Source organism: Spermophilus citellus (assembly GCF_964194105.1).
Source record: "Spermophilus citellus genome assembly, chromosome: 12".
In the NCBI taxonomy this organism is placed as follows: domain Eukaryota; kingdom Metazoa; phylum Chordata; class Mammalia; order Rodentia; family Sciuridae; genus Spermophilus; species Spermophilus citellus.
The window spans coordinates 42,600,301-42,623,893 of NC_138198.1; the positions used below are offsets into that span (position 1 = coordinate 42,600,301).

Consider the following 23,593-nt stretch of genomic DNA (forward strand, 5'->3'; position numbering starts at 1 on the left):
GAAATGTAATTACAGATTTTCTATTATAAGATTTCACATAAAGAAATAATGTTAGGTGGGTAGATACTTTATACCGGGTAGTTGTTAGAACTTCAAACAAATTTACCGAATGCCAACCAATAATACTGCTTTGTCAAAATAACTGTTTATTTCTATGCTTCTAGGATCTCCGCTGGCATAGCACCAGGTGTGAAATAACAGGCTTGTATCCTGTACATATGCTGGGGTGCATGATACTTTGGCTCATGTAGTCTTGTTTTGAGATTTCTGTTTTATGACTTCATTTTAGTAGTGGCAGCCTGCATCTGAGGATTCACAACAGAGAAAAGAGCCTGACCTTATCAATGAAGACTTTATCCTCACTTACAAAAAGAAGAGTACCTCTAATGAGAAATTCACCTGTGACTACAGAAAAAAAAAACAGTAGGACAATTATAAAGATTTTTTTTCCTGAAACATAGCAGTTTATATTGTTTTGTCACATAACCTGCTAAGATAGAAAGAGAAATTTAGTGAGCTTCCAAACACAAGACTTGTTCACAAAATCCCTTTCTAAACAGAACATATAAATTCCCAGAGTATTGTCTGTCTGCTACTTCAGTCCACAGTTGAAATTTTGGCTAATTGAAAAAAATATATAATTATGGAGTGACAACTGTGCATAATTAGAGCCACCCTTTTGATTTTAGTTCTTGAGTTTTATTTATTTTTAAAACTTTATTTGATTTTTAATTGAACATAATAATTGTACATACAGGTTGCAGTGAGAAGTTTCAATTACATGTATATTCTGTAATAACCAAATTAGGGGAATTAGCATACCCATAATTGCATTTTTAAAATAATTGTAGGAATCTAAAGAAATACTAACCTGATCTTTTATCACTTTTGGTGGGTGGAGTTGATAGTTTCTATTTGCCAAAGGTGAGCTTAATATTCTATTATTTTGCATCTTAGTCACACACTGTCAGAATCAAAGCGGGAATAGAAAGATGAAGCCTAATAAGAAAATCAGGAAATTCAGGGTCATGAAAGAACTTTTCCTCTCAATTTTTTTGAGGGGTTGAGGACTAGAAAAAATGATGAGGTGAGTGTTGGTCAGTTGGAAGTTCCAGGTGCTAGCATATGCAAGCAGAGATGTGAGCCCAGGGGCCAGATGTCAACATCTGATGCTGGTTGAAGTTTGTATGCGGATGAGATTGCTCAAGAGAGAGCTTGAGGAGGGAGATAAGTAAAGCTCTGAGAGTAAAATCTTGGTAAAGATCAGTTTTTAAGTGGCTGGTGGAGAGAGACAAGGAAAGTCAAAAAGAAGAGTCAGTCAGTCATGAGGAAAATCTTGGAGCTTAAGGCAGAAGATAACTTCAAAAAGAAGGGAATGGTCGAGAATGGCAACTGCTGCAGGGAGATAAAGTAATAATTGAACTGGAACGTAGCCATTGTGTTTGTCAACCAGTGGGATGGTAGTGATCATTGTGAGAGCAAGTTTAGTGGAATAGTCACAGAAGACACAGATTGCAACGAATTGGGGAGTAAACAGGAAAAGAACAAATAAAACGAGCGCACACCCCTTTCCTTTGCAAAACCTAGTTTTTATTCAATTAGGTTGTAGCATTGCATTTTGAGTGTATATATGAGGGAGATGTAAATTAAGATTTTTAAGGACAAGGAAGGATTTCAGAGTGTTGTAATGATGGAAGTCTGCTGTGATCTGAGTGAGGCCAGTGTGGGGATTTGTATGTGGACGATATTGAAGGAATTCTGACATAGGCAAAACAATTTGGTGGAACATGGGGTGGGTAAATTAGATGCAGGATTCTACAGTAAGCTTCCTTGGAAGAACATGGAATGCAAGCAAGGAAACGGAGGAAGGCAAGGGGTTGGACTGAGGTGATTAAGTGATTTAGAAATAGTGATTGAAGACAGCACAAAGCCCATAGCATGGTGGAATCCCAAGGTCATAGGTGTGGGGCTGTCATCCTCAGCTCAAAGTAAAATTTGTGAGAAGCTTTTACTTTGGACAATTTTCCAAACAAAGGAAACTCCACTGGTGACAGGCTTTAAAGGTGGAAAAGGTATAGTTTGTAATAGTGGAGGTTGGGTTGTAGGAAACAGGTGTATGAAATATATGAACGATACCAGTTGCTGTGCTTGAACTTGCCCTCCATGTGAGAGGTCAGATGTGAGTATGAGTCACTCTTAGACTTGTTTCTGAAGAAGTTTATGATGTATCAGTGGCATGGTCAAATGGAAGAGGATGCTGCTCCTGATTCATAGCTGAAAATAGACAAAAAGGGTCCTATGTCAGAATTCCTTAGGAGAAACTCATCCCCAAAAGCTTTGATATCTTTATCTTTGGTTATTTATGTCACACCATCTGCCAGATTGGGGTGTCAGAAGTGCTAAGAAAACAAAAAGTGATGAAGACATGCTTGATATCCTTTAGAAGAATGGCCAATAACAATTCCTGAAACTTTGAAAACTCAATTAAAGAAGGCAAAGATGAAACAAGGTGCAAAATCAGCGTGAAGCAGAGTTATCCTTCTCTGTCCTTGTGTTACAGAGGTAGGCATAGATATGATGAATTCTTCAATGAAGTCTGAAAGTGGGAAAATCCCACCTTCTCTTCCAATGTAAAAATTCCCTTTTTAATACTACTTCTCCAAATTGTGAGCATTTCCAGTATTTAGACATGTTCTGTTGGTAAGAAGAAAACAAGTTACAAGGCCACCTCTTCTTCTTAACAGGTTCTGAATTTACTGACACCCAGTGCCCTATAGTCAATTTCCCTAAACTCCAAAGCTTGTTTTTTTTTTTTCTAAAGATGTCTGCCTTATATGGAGATTTTACTTAGTAGTCCTATTTCAATCCTGCAGAATATTCATTTAAGAAGGAAAGGTCTCTATTCTTTTCCAGTTCTATAGGTTTGCCGGTTTTTTATAACACATGTAGCTTCTAGTTTTTCAAATACCTTGAAATTGAGTATCTGAACCTAGAACTAGATACAGTTCTCCAAATGTGGGTTGGTGGCATTCAGTGGAACCATTGCCCACCTTGAACCAAACACAATGATACTAACAAGAGAGTTTTTTTTTTTTTTTTTGTAAGCCTAGCATGGTGGTCACATGGCTCTCTAATGTAACAGTCTTTGATATTTGAGAGTTTATATTTTTATACCTATGGCTAGGAAGTGGGGATTCCCTATTTTATGCTTTAAAATAAATTACCATTCAAAAATAACTGCAGATTAAATTTTATCTTGCTGTACTAGGCCCTTCATTCTATCCTGTTGAGAGCTTTCTGGATCTTGATCACATTGAGCAATACATTTGTCTTTTCAACTTTGTGTCATGTGCAAAACGACCACTCCAGTTCTTGACAAATACATTAAATAAAGAGGAATAAAGGAAGGGCTCAGAAAAATGCCCTCAGAGAACTTTCTTCTTGCTCACAAGTTTATGTATTGACATTTTATGGGACAATTTTCCAAAAAGTTATAAATCTCTTACTTCATTGGTACTCAGTTGATAGTTCCTCATTGTAGTCATGATAATATTATGAGAAAAACTGCCGAATCCCTTGGTGAAACTGGTGTGCGTTCTCTGCCTTACAATCCTTCAAAGTTTCCCTATTGCTCTCACAAGAAAGTCTGAACTCCTTACCATGGCTTTCAGAGCTGACCTTTGCCTGTTCTGCCACCTTTCTTCCCGCATTCCTCCACCCCTGCTTTGAAGTCTATGCTCCGGTCTTCCTGAACCACTAGAAGTTCTTGAAGCTCCCGGCATCCATCCCTTTGCTCTTGTCAACTAAGAGAACTTCACCTCTCTTCTTCTCTGTCATGTTCCCCGACCCCAGACACTCGCTCTTTTGGTCCAGCTTATTTCACTTTGCCCTCCAGGCACTCACTGAGATGCCAGTTTCCTAGAATATTTGCCCTCATTGAAGAGCTTCCTTTCATCCCTCCCTATTATACTGACATTTAATCCCATGAGCACGACCTTGTGTTCTTTTCTCTCTCCTACTAGGCCTTCTTTGGTACACATGGCAGGGGCACAACACATTGTTTAATTTTCGATTTTTTGGAAGTTAATCCTGACTGGTATTTGAATGGAATAAATCTATCAGTGATATTATTTCCATGTACTCTCCTTCTAATATAATCACTATATAAAACAGTTTGTCATTATTTTTGGAGACCTCATGTTAGCCTCTGGTAAGCTCTTCTTTCCCTTCTGAGTGCCTTCAAATAATCAAGTTAAAGATACATTTTAGAATGTTGTTAGGTATGAAAGGCAAACTCATTTGGCTTTAAATTACAAAATCCCCCTTTCTGTTGTCTGAGGCATTTGCTTAGCTCTGATCTTCTGGCAATTTTCCCATTCCCTCTGATTTTTTTTTCCCAGGACATGAGCAGCTGCAATAACAGCTGCAAATTGTTTTAATTGTCTTAGATGTAATGCATCTGGACTTGAACACATTTTAAAGCTGCTAGACACTCTCTCACTATCTCCTCTACTAAGATTTGTGTTCTACCTTTTGCAGACTTAATACCAACCCCCTTCGAGGAGGAGATATGGAAACAAACCAGTAAGTGAATTGTTCTTTTTTTTTTCCTGTCTTTCTTTTACCATAATTGTCAAGGAGTTAACTCTTCTACTCCTTTGTCTTATTACTAAAAGCACAGCTTCAAAACACAATGGCATTCTTAATTTGGTTTCATATCATCTGAGATCTGGAAGTTTTACTAACAAAGTTGGTGGAGTAGAAAGAATCTAACTGAATAGACATGAAACAAAAACCACCATAGTTATTCCAGACCTGCTTGGTTTCAGGTACTGTAATAGATAGGGATGTTGTTATATATATGACTTATTCCTGAACTCATGGTCAAATAGAGAGTGTTAAAAGCCATAGTAGTAGATTTCAGTTAGCTGAGTTTACCTTGGCTTAAACAACTTAATAAAGCGGTATTGATAAAAACAACTGTTTATTTTGTATGATTTAGTTTTATTTTCCTCCCTCTATCCATCCTTGCATAAATATTTGAAGTCATGATTCTTAACCACAATTATATATTGAAATTACCCAGAGATTCTGAACTGGTAGCAATGAGGTAATTACTTTTATATTTATTTTTTTTCCCCTGGCATTAAGTCAAGTTCTTTACTTCCCAGAAGTGATGGCTAAGGGGAGGGAGAGGAAGGTTAGAAGAGGAAGAGAGACAGCCAGAGAGAGCAAGGAGGCAGGAAGAAAGGGAACAGAGGTAGTTACTTTTATGACACAATATAGTGAGAACCAAACTCAACCAGAATCTCTGCGAGGTGAAACATGGGTGGCAATATTTGCTAAAAGATCCTCTATATTCAGAGATTTGAGCACCACTGTCTTTAGCACATACTATGTGTCTGAGGAAGATATGTACTATCTTCTGCAAGAAAAAGTCTTTTGCTCTCCAAGAGGTTCCTATCCTTGAGTAGACAAGCATGCACACAGAAAGAGCAAAGCAAAATTTATAGGGTAGCATATTGTATGACTAAGAGCCAAAGTGAGAAGTGGAAGCAATCTATACCCTGGAAGTTAGAGTTGGATTTTGAAGAACATATAGGGTTAGGTAGATAGGATAGGAACACACGGTTCTAACAGGGAGACCATAAGGAAGCAAAATCCTCATGTCAGAAATGAGTTTGGAATACTCTGGGCATTTTATTCTACTCCATCAGCCAAAATTGATTAGAAATTTTATTTTGGAGGGAAGACTAAAATTATAAGAGTCAAATATGGAAAATTTGTATGTTACTTTGAAATATGTTTTACTTGAACCTATAGGTAATGATTTTGCTTTAAACATAACCGCAATTCTTAAACATTCTCAAACCCTTTACAAATGAGTAAATACTTGAGGTCATTGAGAAACTTCAGCTTTGCTGATAGGAATGCAGGATCTGGAATATAAACCTGGAAAAGGCAAGAGGAAGCTGATCTCATGGTCAAATGGAGACACTCACCAGTGCTCAGTTTCACTCATGTCACCCGTGTGCTGTAAATGTATAACAATAAGCTCTCTAGGAGGAGAATAAAGCTGATTTATAGTGTTTGTCCATTTCCATGGTGTAAATACTACCACCATGACTAATTCCAAACCCACCACGGGTTTAGAAATCATTTTGCAAAAGTTCTGAAAATTCGACACTGACTCTTGCAAACCACACCACTCCTTTCTTCTGCCATAATAGTGGTTTGTTCGGAGAAGACTGGCATTAGGTATGGAAGATGTGTCTTTGAAGATGAATATTCACTTTCATGTAAAATGATGCGATTCATAAAATAATCGAGGCCAAGAAAATCCTAATACTTTCCTGTAGAAAAACTGAAAGAACATTTGGACATCATGTCTTAGCAATGGCTGTTCCAGAAGTGTTGTCCTCTGAGACAGGTCCCTGGAGAGCTCTGTGGCTGCCTTCGTTTGATGATGGTGTTTCCAGCCGGGCTGTCAAGGGTTTTAAAAGGGGAAGCTATAAGAGGAGGAGTAGAATAAATCAGATTTCCATTCAAGGGTGCTCTGTACAACCTGAAGGACTCTTAGGCAACCTTATTCCCAAAGCTCAGCTCCTGCAGTCCTGGACCATCTGGCTTTGGCGGCTGAGCCCAAGCCCTTGGGTTCCCTGATACAGCCGCACCTGCTTTGCTGTGCAAACTCTCTCCAAGCCTTTAAACTCCATCAGACCTGTTCTGATTGCAGTTGCCTCTCCACAGCCCCCAATCCTTCACACTGCCAATTAGCTCGGGCCTCCAGCCCGCGGTCCGCACTGCGCAGGAGCGCATGAGGCCATTTCAGCGCCCAGACGCCACCTGAGTCCCTCCTGGCTAATGCAGCTTCCAAGGGCGACACCACCAAGGAAGCCTTCCGCTCCGTCCCCATTTCCCTTTTCTTTCCCCCAGCTTCAAGAACAACTGATGTGAGGGTAGGAAGGCCATTTAGTCTAAAATAAAAACTAAAATGTTTTTTCCTTCTGATAATGTGCCGGTTCCGTCCCTCGGTATTATGCTCCATAATGTGCCGCGTGCAGCCATTTTGTCATCGCTTTGGGTCATCCTTGCTCACAATTGGTTATTTACTCAGGGGCTTTTGAAATTATTGAGTTGACACATCTGTCAGACGGCAAAAGCAGAAATGCTAAAAGGTCACTTGGAGAGAAACCAGCTGCTCCAGACAAACCTTTCTGCCTCCAAATAGCACAATCATTACAGCCTGACAGATGGGGCCTGCGCTTTCATTTCAGGCGCTCCCCTAGCCTTCAGGTATTTAGCTACACTACCTCATTGCCAGGTCAGCCAGGCCTCCTTGTAATTACCCACACAATAGGCATCTCTCTGCTTAAGAATAACAGCTCCATTTTCTCTAAATAGGAAACCAGTTTCCTCGAAGATATGAGCTCTGGAACGCATGCCACAAACTTTCCTATTAACAGATTAGTGTTGACAGTGGTAAGTATGTTTCTATTACTTCTGCAGCCTTCATTACGCCCTGCAACTCGAGGCTCTGTCTGAGTCGTGGTTTGGAGGGCTTTTCAAGGGGTTTCTGAGGGTGTCTGAGTAGATGGCCTGAGGGCAGTAGGGCTGCCATTCCCTTTCTCCTCCACCTAAGACTTCCTCCTCCCCTGGCAAACCTCTCTCTGTGCCTGAGGATGTGTTGGGAGGGACAGGACCAAAGGTGATGCCTGTTTGTGCTGCTCTGTGGGAGGGTCTCATTCAGATGGCTATTCAGTTAGCCTGGCTTCCACCAGTGCAGGTGCATAGGGCAGTGGAAATAAAAAATGAACACTCAAAACAAGCTGAGGTTGAGCCTCAATCATATAGGGAGCTAAGGGAGAGTCCTCTCTCAATGGGTCCTGCCAGTCTGCTATAGGGAACAATTAATATAGCAGCAGCTGTAATGGCAGCTGCTTTTAAAAAATTTGTTCTTTTTAGTTATACATGACAGTAAAATGCATTTTGACATATTATACATACGTGGAGTATAACTTCCCATTCTTGTAGTAGTACATGATGTGGAGTTACAGTGGTCGTATATTTATATATGAACATAGAAAGTTTTGTCTTATTCATTCTACTGTCTTTCCCATTCCCATCCTCCCTCCCTTCCCCCCATTCCCCCCTGTTCAATTTGGTGAACATCCCCACCACCCCTCCATTGTGAGTTAGCATCCTCATATCAGAGAGGATGCTAACTCACATTCAGTCTTTCATGTTTGGGGATTGGCTAATTTCAAGTAGCATGATAGTCTTTAGTTCCATCCATTTACTGGCATAATTTCCTTCTTCTTTTCCTTCTTCTGGCTGAGTAATATTCTGTTGTATATATGTACCACATTTTCTTTATTTATTCAGCTGTTGAAGGAAACCTAGATTGGTTCCATAACTTAGCTAGTGTGAATTGAGCTGCTATGAACATTGATGTGGTTGCATCTTTATAGTATGCTGATTTTAAGTCCTTTGGGTATATGCCAAGGAGTGGGATAACTGGTTCAAATGGTGGTTCTATTCCAAGGTTTCTGAGAAATTTGAATACTGCTTTCCAGAGTAATTGCACCAATTTGTAGTGCCACCAGCAAAGTATGAGTGTACCTTTCCCCCCACATCCTTGCCAACATTTATTGTTACTTGTATTCTTTTTTTTTTTTTAATTATTTTATTGTTGGTTGTTCATAACATTACATAGTTCTTAACATACCATATTTCACAGATTGATTCAAGTGGGTTATGAACTCCCATTTTTACCCCGTATACAGATTGCTGTGTCACATCAGTTACATTTCCATTGATTTACAAATTGCCTTTCTAGTGACTGATGTATTCTGCTGTCTATCCCATTCTCCACTGTCCCCTCACCCCTCCCCTCCCCTCCCCTCCCCTACTCTCTCTCCATCCCCTCTACTATAAATCGTTTCTTCCACTTATATAATTTTCCTCCTACTCCTCCTTTCCTCTTATATGTAATTGTGTATAACCCTGAGGCTCACCTTCCAGTTCCATGCAATTTCCCTTAACTCTCACTTTCCCTCCCGCCTATCATCCCTGTTTAATGTTAATCTTCCTCAAGCTCTTCGTCTCTACCCTGTCCTTGGTTACTCCCCTTATATCAAAGAAGACATTTGACATTTGTTTTTTAAGGATTGGCTAGCTTCACTTAGCATAATCTGCTCTAATGCCATCCATTTCCCTCCAAATTCTATGATTTTGTCATTTCTTATTGCAGAGTAATACTCCATTGTGTATAAATGCCACATTTTTTTTAATCCATTCATCTATTGAAGGGCTTCTAGGTTGGTTCCACAGTCTTGCTATCGTGAATTGTGCTGCTATGAACATCGATATAGCAGTGTCCCTGTAGCATGCTCTTGTTAGGTCTTTAGGGAATAGACCGAGGAGGGGAATAGCTGGGTCAAATGGTGGTTCCATTCCCAACTTTCCAAGAAATCTCCATACTGCTTTCCAAATTGGCTGCACCATTTTGCAGTCCCACCAACAATGAACAAGTGTACCCATTTCCCCACATCCTCGCCAGCACTTGTTGTTGTTGGATTTTTTAATGGCTGCCAATCTTACTGGAGTGAGATGGTATCTTAGGGTGGTTTTGATTTGCATTTCTCTGACTGCTAGCGATGTTGAGCATTTTTTCATGTACTTGTTGATTGATTGTATGTCCTCCTCTGAGAAGTGTCTGTTCAGGTCCTTGGCCCATTTGTTGATTGGGTTATTTGTTATCTTATTATCTAATTTTTTGAGTTCTTTGTATACTCTGGATATTAGGGCTCTATCTGAAGTGTGTGGGGTAAAGATTTGTTCCCAGGATGTAGGCTCCCTGTTTATCTCTCTTATTCTTGATAATTGCCATTCTGACTGGAGTGAGATAAAATGTCAGTGTAGCTTTTATTTGCATTTCTCTAATTGCTAGAGATGTTAAACATTTTTTAATATATTTGTTGACCATTCATATTTTTTATTCCATGAAGTGTCTGTTCAGTTCCTTTGCCCATTTATTTATTGGGTTATTTTAAGTTTTTTGAGTTCTCTATATATTCTGGAGATTAATGCTCTATCTGAGGTACACATGGCAAAGATTTTCTCCCATTCTGTAGGCTCTGTCTTCATGTCCTTGATTGTTTCCTTTGCTGTGAAGCTTTTTAGTTTGATAAAATCCCATTTATTTCTTGTGCTTTAGGAGTCTTGTTGAGGAATTTGGTTCCTAAGCCAATGTGTTAGAGATTTGGGTCTACTTTTCCTTCTAGGAGGTACAGGGTCTCTGTTCTAATGCCTAGGTCCTTTGAGTTTTGTGCAAGGTGAGAGATAGAGGTCTAATTTCATATAATTACGCATGAATTTCCAGTTTTTCCAGCACCATTTGTTGAAAAGGCTATCTTTTCTCCAATGTATGTTCATGACACCTTTGTCTAGGAAGAGATAACTGTATTTATGTGGATTTGTCTCTGTGTCTTTTATTTTGTGCCATTAGTCTTCATGTCTGTTTTTGTGCCAATACCATGCCATTTTGTTACTGTTGCTCTGTAGTATACTTTAAGTTCTGGTATTGTGAGGCCTCCTGCTTCACTTTGCTTGCTGAGGATTACTTTGGCTATTCTGGGCCTCTTATTTTTCCAAATGAATTTCATGATTTGAAATTGGAGCTTCTTAATCTTTCAGAGTAATAACAAATCAACTGATCCTCATAAAACTGTGTCTCTCAAACTTGAATGACAGTGTGGGTGGTTTTTAGAAACCTGAGTTAAAATTTGGATCTTTTCTCTGAAGGAGTAACATTACCAGTAGTAAAGTGAAAGTTTGCTCTCTGTTAATAGGGATGCTTCAGTGTGGAAATTTAAAAAACATTACATTGACTACATGCAGGAGGCTCAGAATGCAAGGAGGTGTGGAATGACCTGATAATTACAGTTCTAAAATCTTCACACATGCAGTAAGTGAGACAATCTTAATATCCCCTTTCAGGTTGTTAGTACTTTACATATAAATGAATGGGAACCTTGAGACTTCACCACACTTTCAAAGAACCCTGAACAATCCAAAACTATGATGGCCATGGAACTGAGATCTCCCTTTAGATCCTCCTTGATCTGCTCCCTTGCCCCTTGGTATTCAGTTCCTTCCCTTGCATTCTCTTCACTCTTTTATTCTGGGGATTCAGAAGTGATTTGCAGTTGGTCCAGAACTCCAAGTGTAACTGCTATTACCAGGAAAAAATGAAGACTCTGCATTGTATCTCCATTACCCTACAGTAATTAATAAGGTCTTCTTATTCACCATAACTTGAGCTTAACTGTGAATCAGGAAGTTGTCAGAAGTTGAGAGCTGAGACAACCTAAACAACTGAATCAACATGATGTGTTATTTCTAAGAAATTCCTGAATAAGATAAAACTATAAACCAGTAAATAACTTTATTGTTTGCTTCAGGAAATTCTTGCAAATTAATTTTTTTTTGGGGGGGGTGATCAATGGGTAAACAGTTCTATCAAGAAGTTAGATTCTCATTTAGGCGTACTTCACTTATCAGTCAATAGTTTACTTACTTCACTCTAAGACATGAGTGTTGCTGTATTCACCAACCCCTAAACTATGTAAACATTGGCAAACCTTGTATACTCTCAACTGGTTATCTACCTTGAAAGATGTCCCATTAAGCCAGATCCTGGAAACCTATAATCTTCTGATTTGCCTCTTCTGAGACATTACTAAACCTCTGTCATGGTGGTATTCTTTGCTGCAATAAGTCTAACAAAGTTAGTTTTTTTTCCCCAATCGATAGGCTTTTCTAATGGTGTTTTGGAGGGTGTTGAGAGTCAACAAAATGCACTGGTATCTAGTAGGTACAGGAAGAGAGAACACCTTGAAGAGACTAAAGGAACGTTCCGATGTCACAGATTTCAGAACATGGGTGATGAGGGGAAGTTGCAGGATATATTTTGAAGCATGTAACTGTTCCACAGGGGTTTACAGAAATTATGTATAGAGGAAACCTGATAGAAAAATAGAGTTCTGGTGATCCAAGAGATCCAAGAGTTCAGTCATTATAATTTCAAAATTAAAGAATAAATTATCTTATTTTGAGACCACCAGCTGTTGAAACCTGGGGCAGAAAGGACATATTCTGGGACTTTGAAGGAGAGGGAGGACCTATGCAAGAAGTGGAATGGATCAAGAAAGCATTTAGATAGGAGGTAGGGAGCCTTTGGGGTGGGCCTTGAAAAATGAATTGAGCTTCTATGTGTGTGTGTGTGCATGTGTGTTTATGTAATTAAGGGAATGGCATATGATTCAGAGGCCTGGATTTAAAGTCTAATCCTGTTACTTAATATGATATAGGTAACCATAGCCTAGAAGCTTAGCTTCTCTAAATCTCACTTATAAAATGGGGATATGACATCTACCTTATTGTTATTAGGGTAAAATTAGACAATGTATGTAAAGTGATTAGAAAATATGTGGATATAGTGAACTCATAGATGGTAGTTATTATTATCATAGGCTAACACAAAAGAGAATGAAAAGAATACTCAGGGCATATCCTGGGAAAGTCTGAAACTTGAGCTATGTATAAAAGCATGTTACTGGAGTCCTAGGCCAGAGGTCCAACTCTGGGGGTCCCAACAAATCAGTTCCAGCCACTTGGCCCAAAAACCAAGTGGAAAAGTAATGGTGAAAGGCGAGAAAGGAACTTTAATCCATATGAGCATACTGGAAGGCAAGTGAGATCAAACATCTCAGCTCTGTCTTTGGGATACTGATAGAAGCTTTGATTTTAAATAGAGGAAGGATTGGGGAAGGGGTTGAAAGGCAAGCACAAATAAGCACAAGACAATGGAATCTGCCAACAATGGACTAAATCTCTGAAACCTTGATCCAAAACAAACATTTCCTTCTCTAAGTTGTTTTTTTGTCAGGTATTTTGGTCATCAAAATGAAAAATTGACTAACATAACATCTGTAGGCCCAAATGAAGAGTCAGTACTTTTACCAAAGGCAGCCTTTCTAAGTCCCTATTATGAGAAGATAACTTGTGGAGAAGTTGAGGCCAATTGTAAAGAACCTTAAATTTTCTCCAAGACATTATTCAGTAGGCAATAGGGAGCCCACACAGGTTTTTGGAGCATGGGCATGGTATGATCCTCTGATCCTGTGCTGATGATATATAGGATGCATAAGGTGGAAGAAAAGACCAAGTTGGACCATTGAACCGGGAGGCTATAGAAAAATCAATAGAGAATAAATAAATCAGGATGGCATTTCTAATATTAGAAAAATACAATGAGAATATAAATGTTAGGTTAAAATTTCCTTTTGTCTGTTCAAATCAGACTAATCTAAAAATACATCAAATGAATTGTAATCAAAACTTTGAAACAAGTGCCTCATATTTTTCTTGTAGATTATGCTTGAACCTTCTCTGCTATCTTCCCCCTCAACACTGGAAGTGTGAAATGATTGAATTGAAAAAAGCAACAACCTAAATATCTGAACTCTGTCTGGTTTATAATAAATTGACATTGCCTAAGAAATGACCATGGGATTAACTCCTTTGGGTGATGGAGTGGGATGCTCAGTTTTACCACAGTTCCTCAGATTTCAACCCCATATGACTTTGTATCATATGGGTAGCTATGTTCGATGTCCTCCCCATCCTTTTGGAAAAGACACATTAACAAATCCACTGAATGTAGAGTTTTTTTGAATCTATTCTTGCCATGTGTTATCTATTGGCATTCAAATTTATTTAATTAGTAGGCTTTAATTTGCACTAAATAGAAAAGCCAGGATTCAGAGCAAGCATCAGGTGACACTAATGTTAGTCTAATTGGTCAGATCTGTGTTAATTATCAGGTAACTTGGCTAAATAATACAGCCATTCATAGACAAGGACAAAGTGACTGTGAAAGTCTCTCTTAACAAAGCCTCACTTCTCTAGAGGCACTGAGCAGCCCTAGAGAGTCACAATGTGTTATTTACTGCCTCTTGTTAGAGATTCTATTTTTAGATGGAGGGTGAGAATTAAGGATCAGGATTTAAGGTTAGAAGACACCAGTCAGCCCAAGTGCAAGATGCATAATAGAGAGAGATCAGCTTCAAGGGTTTGGATGATATTTAGGAAGGAAATAATGAACATGATGTACTTTATTCTTGAATAATAAATTAATATTGTGAAAGACTGAGGACAATCTAGTTAAAATCCAAATCACTTTCAAGGACAATACCTCTCCTCTCACCACTGTTCTTATTGTGTATAGTTCTTCTGATATTTTTTACCTAACATACTATAAGTGTTTTTTTCCCCATGGTATTTATAGTAAAATGTTATTAATTATTCCTCAAAAACTACTTGTGTAACCTTACAACTAAACCCACTAAATCATAGATCACATTTTAACTTTCTTATGTGAGGAGGGAGATGATGATTAGATGGAGATTGAGAAGTAACTGCAGGGTCTAAGTGGCTGAGTCAAAGTGCCCCTATAGCATGGAAGGAGGGGCCTCTTTCATAGACATACACACTGGGAGGGCATGGTATGCATCTATACCAGCATAACTTCACTGAATTTCTTACTCCAGAGCAGAACTCATTCCGTAACCTAACTGTAGGTTTTTAGGATCATTAAAAGGAAAATATGGCCAGGAGAGTCAATTTGACTCCCTGCTTGCTTTTGTGTAATCCACAAGCTAAGAATGATTAACTTTCAATGATCAAAAAATATCAGAAAGGGTCTGGGGATAAAGCTCACATGGTAGAGTGCTTGCCTTGCATGCATAAGGCCCTGGGTTTGATCCCCAGCACCACAAAAAACCAAACCAAACCAAAACAAAACAAAACAAAAAATATCAAAATAAAAATAATACTTTGTAACACATTAAGATGACATAGAATTCAAATTTCAGTGTTTTTAAATAAAGTTTTATAGGAACCACATACCCATCCACTGACTTCTTGTCTATGGCTGCTTTTGTAGTGCGCTGGCAGAGGTGAGTCATTGGGATTGAGACTGTACGGTCTGCAAAGTCTAAATATTTGCTCTCCTGCCCTTCACAGCAAAAGTTTTTCCACATTTGCTCTAGAGGCGAATTTTCATTCTCACATCCACTTGTCGTCCTGGAATTTTCAAAGGAATTCCAGGCCCTTGGTAACAATTTTCTGACAACACAACTTTGACTAACAATTGAGTATCTACTTGTTATTGAGCATGCTGGTTTCAAATAATTAGTCATGACTAATGAATTAACTTTACAAGGCACTTTAAAGCTTTCTGCTTCACTTCTAACTTGTCAGGGGTACATCTTACTTCACAACTAGAATCACTCATTTTATTAGATATTTTACTAAACTCAGAAAGAATTTCATAATATGTTATCACAAAATGATATAATTTTAATGACTTTGAAAAGCACCTTGAGAGATCTTGGAGAATGATGAGAACTGAGTTTGTAGTGGGTAAATCTATATTTCAGTCAGTCATTTATTTTTTTAAAGCATGGACTGAAAGATAAATTACCTGGGGATTGTGCTACACCATTGACCTCTGTCTTTCTTTCTTCTCTCTTTCTCTGTCTTTGTTCCTGCCCCCCTCTCTCTGTGTGTGTCTCTGTCTCTGTCTCTGTCTCTCTGTCTCTCTCTCTGTCTCTCTCTCTCTCTCTCTCTCTCTCTCTCTCACACACACACACACACACACACACACACACACACACACATCACACTCAACAGCTAATATCCAAGCTGGCTACTCTACAGACATTAATAACTGTTCTTCATGCAATACAGAATGTCTTTTCATAATATAAATCAGCTGAATTTTGACTTATATACCAACTCTTGCCTATCTTAATTATTAGTCATTCATTAAATGTGGGGAGAGCAACAATCTCATGTTTAGCATGAAATTAATAACAGCTATCTGTTATCATCATCATCATCATCATCATCATCATCATCATAATCCAACTACTAGAACACTGTTTCCTACTCAATGGCACAACTGGAGAACCTTTTGGAGATTAGATTTCCAACTGGTATAATGCATTTCTCATAAAATCTTGCTCTCTACAAACCCAAAAAATAATAAGATGTTTTTCATGGTGCATTTAGAGAAACTGAACTAACAGAGAAATAAAATGTGTTGACATTGAAGTTTTGAGAGAGGATCATTGCAGAGGACATAGATTGATGCCCTGTAGTTGGATTTGGCTAACAGATAACTTTACAAAAAGGATATTGTTAAGAAATAAATTGGGATGTTTTAGGTAGGGCATGTACTCTCAGGTTTGCTATGGTCTTTACTGTGTTCTATTGCTTTAACATTTTTTCTTATCATTAAAGGCATTTGAATTTGTAAATTTTGCTTAGAAACCTCATTGATAAATCCATTAGAATGGTGTTTGAAGAAGTTTGGTTATGTTTGTGTTTGGGTGTATGTCTGTTCATATACATGTAAATAATAAGCTTTTGATGCTTGGTTCTAAGTTTCAAAATAGTATTTTTCAAAGACAGCCCAACTAGAAAGAATTTAAGACAAGTTCTGTAGTATATTTCTCTGATTAGTAGTTAAAAATCCTCTCCCTTCCCGCCCCCCCCCTTTTTTACTATTTACTATGCTCAAAAATAAAATTTGGGCATTGGCTAACAGAAAGCTGGCATTCTTTTGGAAATGTGTGCCTTCTTAGTCTATTTGGGTTTCTGTAAAAATACTACAGTGTTTACTTTGATGAGGGAGAAACTGGGTAGCTGATAAATAAAATAAATTTATTTGTCACAATCTGGAGGCTGGGAAATCCTACAGCAGGGTTATAGTTTCTCCTTACTGTGTCCTGAGGGTAGAAGGATTAAGAGAGCACTCTCAGCCCTTTCTTCTAAAGACACCCATCCTATTCATGATCACTTCACCCTCATAACCTGATCAACCTCCCGAATGCCCCACCTTGTAATACATCCCCTTGGAGGGTAGAATTGCAACATATGAATTTGGAGGAATAGAAGCCTTCAGTCCATAGCAATTGGGTTACATGAATTCAATCTCCTGATCTGAGGGTATTATAATGCCCTTTAGGGAAGGAGCAGAAAATTTTCCTGTCTAGAGAATTTTGAACACTAGCCAGGGTAAGCGAATGTTTTCTGGGAGAACGATGAGGCTCAACTTATTATGTAGACGTCTGTCCACTAAATCCCTGTGAGACATAGTCATTTTGTTCCAGAGGCCATGGATAAGTCTGATTTCTTTTCCAATCATCTTTTGTGGGATAGTCTGAGAAAGTGGAAAATCTTTGGATTTTTAATGATAAAGGAAGAAATGGTTGAATAGTGCCAGATACAGTATTAAGACTGATAAGAAAAAGTCTAAGAGATTACATAATGGTTTCTGTAGCCAGGGATGATAGAATGTAGTATTCAAGAGGGGAAAGAAACTGTAAATATAGACCAAGATCATCTTAGGGCAATTCAGCAATACACTTGTCCTCTGTGGCCACAAAATCAGATCCAACACTGACAAAGGTATCCCTTAAACAAAGGTCAGTTGGTGCCACTTCCCTCTGAGTAGGGAGCTTGAACTTTTACTTCTAACCTTGACCTCCATGTCTTCGGGTCTCTAGCTTCAGTCTGGGCCTGCTGGGCTCTGGTCTTCTTGCTCTTTGGATCACCCAGTCTGGCCCTCTTTCTCCCCATGTGGCATTACAGAGAGCTAACTTTGATCACACACTAGGCAAAGTTCTAAGGTAGATGAAAAGATAGAAACTCCTACTTTTTTGATGTTTACAGCAAAAGAGAGAAAGCCACCTATAAGCACTAAAATAGAGACAAATGTAAGGTATTAGTGGAAAATGAAGGTGGATTTTGTTTTTGATATTTTCACAGCCAAAAGTATTCACAAACATCTCACTTGAATCTTCCCATTTTCTGGAGAAGCAGGCTGTATTTGTTCTTATTGAAAGGTGAAGATATGGAGGCTTACAGGTGAAAGAAGAAACAATATGTGGAAGAGTAAAAGCCTGAAATGTAGTGAGATTGGAAGAGAGTGCTAAAGAAAACAGGAAAGATTTCTTTCTATGTTTGGATCAAAAGGCCCACTCTTGCAGGATTTAATGTGAAAATGACAGAAAATAGAAATTACTAAAGTCCTATGTGGCTTCTACATTCTCTTTTAAAAAGAAATAAAAATTCCTTGACTGTCAATTTCCTGAAGACACCAAAAATCATCTTTGCCAATAAAAAACAGTAAGGAAGACAATTCTTTCATAAGCAGGAAGATGAAAGTGGTATATTTATTAGGTATTCTGGTTTGGATCTGGGGTGTCCTCCCAAAGCTCCTGTGTTAATGCAGGAATGTTCAGAGGTGAAATGAGTAGATTATGACAGCCATTACCTAATCAGACCATCCTGATTTGAATGGACTAAGTGGGTGGTAACTATTGGCAAGTGGGATATGGTAGGAGGAGGTAGGTCACTGGAGGTGCACTTTGGGGGTTTATATTTTGTCGGTGGTTCTTCAATTCATTCTCTCTCCTTCCTTACTACCATGAATAAATAGTTTTCTTCCACCACACCCTTCTGCCATGCTGTTCTTTCTCACCTCAGAACAATGAAGCCAGCCTACCAAGGTCTGGACCTCTGAAACTGTGAGTCAAAATAAACTTTTCTTCCTCTTATTGTTCTTTTGGGTATTTTGGTCACAGTGATGAGAAGCTGACTAACACATTAGGTTTTTAGGGGTCTGTTCTAAGGCAGGTCTTTAAATTTGAATGCCTTACTAGGATTGAACAAAATTTATGACATCATTGTTTAGGATTGATGGCAAGGTGGTTTGGAAAGATAAACAATCATATGATGAGTCTAGTTGGGACATGTATTATAAGAAGAGAGGGCTACAGTGTTTACTTTGATGAGGGAGAAATGGATTTTCTCATTGTTAGGAGAAATGGATTTTCAGAAACTTGCTGAAGCAAACAAAAGAAAACGCGCAAGTTCATATTCCTGGAAAACTTGTTGGCAGAACTTTCATGGAATAGTCAAATGATATTAGTGCAGACAGGCAAATAGTTAAGTTGTGTTAATATAGACAGTGTTGCAGATGGTTCCCATTCTGAATTCAAGCAGGGAAAGTAAATAACCTCATTAAGAGTAAATATAAATTCAAGATAAATAAGGAAAATAAAATGAAATTACCCACATTTAAAAGGAATTCAATTCTTGACAACCCAAAGAAATTTTAAATGTTTTCTTGTAGACATATAAACTTGAACATGTTTATATCTTGGGATCCAAGATAAATAAAACATGGAGGAAAGCACAAAGTGCTAGAAATGAAAGTTGACTGTGTTTTCAGAATAATAATCATGTTGCTTCCAAAGGTGCTTTCTCAGAGCAAGAGCCAAAGTCCTGACATTGACCTGAGAGGTTCTACGGTAGAGATTTGAATTGCTGATACTCCATGGATCTCATTTTCTGAAATCTTCTGTTCCATTCCTCCCCTTCATCCCCAATGGTATCCCTTTCCTTTTGTGAATGTCAAGCAAGATCCTGCCTCCCTGTGCCTAGAGTATGTTTCCCTCACCCAATGAAGGTGTTTGTTCAAATATTACTTTATAAATGAGTCCTTCTGTAATACTGTAATATACAAAAGTGATTCCCATCCTTCTTGTCCTGTGTGTCATGTTATGAAAAGTCTTGTTAATATGTTACTTTGACTTTTCCTCTGAGTTAAATATGGAGCTTTGAAAGATTTTTGAGCAGAGGAGTGATGTAATGAACAGATGTTTCAACAGAATTCCTCTGAACTATAAGGGGTGGAATAAATATAGAAATGGGGGGTCCATTGAAAAGACTATTGTAATGTTCCCTGCCATAGGTAATGGTGACTCAGATCAGGTTGATAGTAGTTAAAAATTATTGGATTTTAGATATATTTTAAGGAGGAGCCAATAAGATTCTCTGATGGATTAGAAATAGGATATGAGAGAAAGGAGGGAGATAATTTCAAGGATTTTGTCCCCAGCAACTGTAGAAATATGGTATGTACTGAGATGAGGAAGCCTGTGAGTAGAGAAAGTTTTAGGGGGAAGATCAGTTCAGTTTGGACATATTGAGTTTGAGATGTCTATTAGACTTCCAAATGTCAATGTTGAGTATCAGTTGGATATACAAATCTGGAGTTCTGAAGAGAGGCCTGGATTTTCAACATAAATTTGAATGTCATTGGCATATAGATGGTGTCTTAGCCTGAGTTTCCCAGAGAGCAGAGCTTGATGATAGTAGGAGGTACCAGTACAGAGAGTGGAAATGCGGGCCAAGGGGAGTCGGGTGGGGAGGGAGAGAGAGCCAAAATGAAACGTGTTACCAATCTGCATTGCCTCTAGATGAGACTGACTGCTAGATCCTGGGAGCTGTCTTACAAGAATTTATTGGAAGTACATTTTAGAACAATTTTCTGGGGGCCATGTTATATTGAGCTTCCTTAACAAAATACCATGGATTGAGTGGCTTACAGGTGGCAGTGTGATCCGGGTTCTGGTAAGGATGCTTCCTGGTCTGTTTATGACAGCCTCCTGGCTGTGTGTTCACATGGTAGAGATAACTCTGGTGTCATTCTCTTTTCTTATGAAAGTACCAATACTACTGGAATATGGCCCCATTCCTATGACCTGATATAACATTTATCACTCCTCACAGGCTTTACCTCCAAATACAGTTGGGGTTAGGGCAATTAGTCCACAGCATTCCTTCATGGGCCCTTCAATTCATGCCCTTCACACATGCAAAATATGTTTGTTTCATCCCAATAATCCCTAAAGTCTTAACCCACAATCAACTATAAAGTCGAAGGTCTCATCTAAATATCATCTAAAGCAGAAATGAGTAGAAATCAAGGTATGATCCATGCCAAGGAAAAATTCCATAGCAGGGGGACATGGGAGGATTCATCCATAGGCTCCAGTCTTCTTTTGTGGAAAAGGTCACCCCTCACCCAGGAGATAAATTCTTTTGAACTTCCAGGTTGTGAGTTCCTGGATTTCCATTGGGGCCTGATGCTTAGATGGAGATGGAAGTCCTTAGTGTGAGGTTAAGAGCCCTATGGGGCATGGAAGGCTCTGTCACATAGTGCCTGGGGGAATTCTTTTGGAGCCCATGTAGAGCTGGTTGCTGGAACAAGGAACTGTGAGGCCAAAGGGATCTGAAATAGTATGTCATATGGTAGGAGTAGTTAGGAAAGAGACTTTCCCTACTGGCTCCCATTCCTTAGTCAACCTAAAATGTCTATGTTTCAAAATATTTCTGGTATTAGCTTATGATGCTGGAATTGATTTTAATATGGAACAGAACCTTATATTCCACAATGAGGAACATAAGTTTCAATGACACATTGATATATAAAGACATATTGACACAAATTCATTCACGGAAGAGAACTCAAAATCAATTATGGCACAATGACCTAAGGGCAGATCCTTTGCTGATCTGATGGAAAGAAGGGGAAGTTAAAAGGCATGGACACTGGACAGGGTCAGAACCCTTACTAAAGAAGACCCCGAGGTAGAGAAAAGAGATGAAATTCAATCAGCAAACATGGAGCTCTCCAGGATTCTTTGTTAGGGAGTTGTTTGCCTAGGTCCTGGAATGTAGTGGGTTGCCAAACCGACCAGCTTCCTGTGTTTTGGGGTCAGGACTGGAGGAAGCAACAGACATTCAGCAAATACTCAAATGGAAACTGAAAAGCAAGTGACTCACCCGAGATGGAGATTCAACCAAGAGATTTAATGGGGGGCTGCCTGAAGGGGAAGAAAAGGAGAGGCAGAGAGCAGAGAGAGGAAAGGAGGAGGGCAGAGAGAAAGAGAAAAAGAGTAGAGAAAGAAGAGGAAGAGGGCAGAGAAGAAGAGGAAGAGGTCAGAGAGTGTGAGCTTGCAAGTTTGGGCTTAAGAAGGGTTGCATAGGTGACGTGGCAGGTGCTGATTGGCAGGGAACTGAGAGGGGACACTGTGTCCTGCGGGGATTGGTTGAGAAAACCTTTAAATTTGGCGCTCTTCTGCTTGGTGCCCTTCGGAGAGGATGGGGAGGGGTAAGGGATTCCATGATGTTCTCACGAGACGGAAACTTTGGTGGGGAGTCTCCCACACACCCAACAGGAACTATGTCAGTGAGGTAAGTCTTATGTAGAAATGTCAAACAGGAGTAGAAAAGAGTGATGGAAGAGTGTTTATTTAAAGTAATTGAATGGTGAGATAGGTGGAAAATGGAGGCAATGAATTAGAAAGTGGTTATATGATGAAGGAAAACAGGAGTCTTTTTTTTTTTTGATAGGTTGATCGATTTAGTAAGCACTATTTATTTCACAGCAATACTTAGAAGCTTCAAGGAGTTTTTTTTTAAGTTTATTTGGTTTTATTTTTTGAGACGGGGTTTTCCTCTGTTGCATAGGCTGGTCTGGAACTCAGGAGCTCAAATGATCCTCCTGTCTCAGCCTCCCAGGTACTTGGGACTACAGGCATGTGCCACTATCCATCGCTTTCACAAGGCTTTGTACAGTCCCAGTTTAAATGGGCCTTGCCCTAAGGCAGTATGTGTTCCTTTGCTCATAGTATTTCCTGAAGCCTTGGCACTGTTCCAAGTTTTCAATCTCTGTAGGTGCAAAGAGTCGCTCATGCTGAGACTAGCACCCAGGACTTAACTGTGTCTGCTTTAATGAATCCTCCTTTCTTTATACCTCAGGGCAAGATTTGTTCTTCTTGTCAGTTTGAGTCCCATTATCTGAGTGTCCTTGTTCATAAATGACCCACCTCTCCTGTTTTGTAAACATCTCCTTTTCTATTGAGTCTTTCTCTTTGCTTTTAGAAAGGTCTGAGTCTTTCTCATCTTAAAACAACTCCTCCTAAACCTAATGACAGGCTTCAGCCATTATCAATGTCTTTTTTACAACCCAGCCTATAACTGTGTATATTCATGCTCTGTATCATTCCTATCACTTTTATCCCCCCTAAAATCTTGATTCCATACTACCTCTCTACACAATTCTTCTCTCAGTTCAATGATGAATTATTCTTTGCCCAAACTAGCTCATACCTTTTGCGCTTCATAGTATGTAAACTCTGAAGTGTCTTAATAATTCTTTCTTTTTCTGACCTTGCAAAGACAATTTTCCTGATGTCCTTTCTTTGGAGTTGCTCTTCAGTTTTCTTTGTGATTTTCTATCTGTCTAAATGTAGATGTTCTATAGACTGAACTTTCCAGCCAGCATGAAAAAATGAGCCCCTCAGTCCTTGCCTGTGTTTGTTGCCTGCAGATTTGAGCTGCTTTGTTTATCTGTTTATCCCAGTAGGATGCACACATACCATCAATGTCTATATACCTTGTCATGGAAAAAGCTGGAGGGCAGTGTCCTGGGATTCCATCTTCAGCCCTCCCCATATTTTCTAGATATTCTATAGTGATATAATTCACTCAAGCACTCCCCATAGGGAGATGAATTCTAAATTGCTATCTCCAGTTTTCATTTCTCTGTTGAGCTCTAGATCAATATGACCTCGCCAAACACCTCTCCTTGGATGATTCTCAAACT

General features: G+C 38.9%; 1 long non-coding RNA gene and 1 pseudogene across 4 annotated transcripts in view; one reads left to right on the top strand and one right to left on the bottom strand.

Moving 5' to 3' along the window:
• Nucleotides 1–23,593, top strand: part of LOC308631712 — an 895,537-nt gene that overhangs the window by 547,047 nt on the left and 324,897 nt on the right. The window lies entirely within an intron of this gene.
• LOC308632039 overlaps nucleotides 1–23,593 on the bottom strand; it is a 160,291-nt pseudogene that overhangs the window by 49,264 nt on the left and 87,434 nt on the right. The gene's annotated exons all lie outside the window — the stretch shown is intronic.